Consider the following 1,113-nt stretch of genomic DNA (forward strand, 5'->3'; position numbering starts at 1 on the left):
GGAAAGAGACGGGGAAATGGCTGGTCAGTGGGACACTCAGACTCATACAACACTTATCAGTTAAGTTTGCTGTCTTGTATGGGTGAGGTTCATGATGCCCCCAAACAATTATAATAGCAACATCAAAGACCAGTGATCACAGAACACCATAACAGATACAAAAATGAAAAAAAATTGAAACACTATGAGAATTGTCAAAATATGACACAGAGAAACAAAGTGAGCACTGTTGGAAAAATTTCAACAATCAACTTGCCTGACACAGAGTTGTGACAAACCTTTAATTTGTAAAAGATGCAATTACCTGTGAAGTTCAATAGAGTAAAACACAATACAATGACATAGTACATAGTGATTTTTTGCCTGTATATAGTGATTTTTACACAATGTATCCATGTATTGAAACTTTACACTGCCCCATAAATACATACAATTATTATGTCAATTATAAACTAAGGGAAAAAATAGCTCATTGTTAACATGAATTAAAACTCATTTTCTGCTAATGTAGCATTTGAAAGAAATATGATAAAGTTTTACCTAAATATTACTCCTTCAAAAGACAAGTGAATGATTGGAACAGCAGCACTGGTATCTGGATTTAAAATGATGGCTGTGCAGGCCAGAAGGTGGCATGGTGGTTAAGGCACTGGACTCCCACATGGCTGATCATAGTTCGAATCCTGAATGTGGTGACTTGCTTTTTCACTTTCCTTCTCTCTCTCTCTCTCTCTCTCTCTCTCTCTCTCCCTCCCTCTCTTTCTCTGTCTGGTGAGCACTCATGTCCTATAGCAAAGTTAAAAATAATAATAGTGATAAATAATATTAAATAATTCTTGAAAACAAATGGTAGTTGTGCTACTTACCAGTGTTTCACTTCAAGCAAATTCATCTAGTATCCATGTCCTAGATTCGCCTTATATGTAAGTGGCAATAAAATGGTACCTATTGCGTAGGATTTTTTTCTGAGTGTAATTGGGTTATACATACCTTTCATGGTACCTAGCATACAGAAAAAGACACACAGGGAACCAGCAGTTGGCATAATGGCTATGTCGCTGGACTCCCACGTAGTCGACCGCGGTTCGTGTCCCGGACCCGGTGGCTTAAAAA

The sequence above is a fragment of the Tupaia chinensis genome, unplaced genomic scaffold (assembly GCF_000334495.1).
Source record: "Tupaia chinensis unplaced genomic scaffold, TupChi_1.0 Scaffold000466_1, whole genome shotgun sequence".
Taxonomy (NCBI): Eukaryota; Metazoa; Chordata; class Mammalia; order Scandentia; family Tupaiidae; genus Tupaia; species Tupaia belangeri.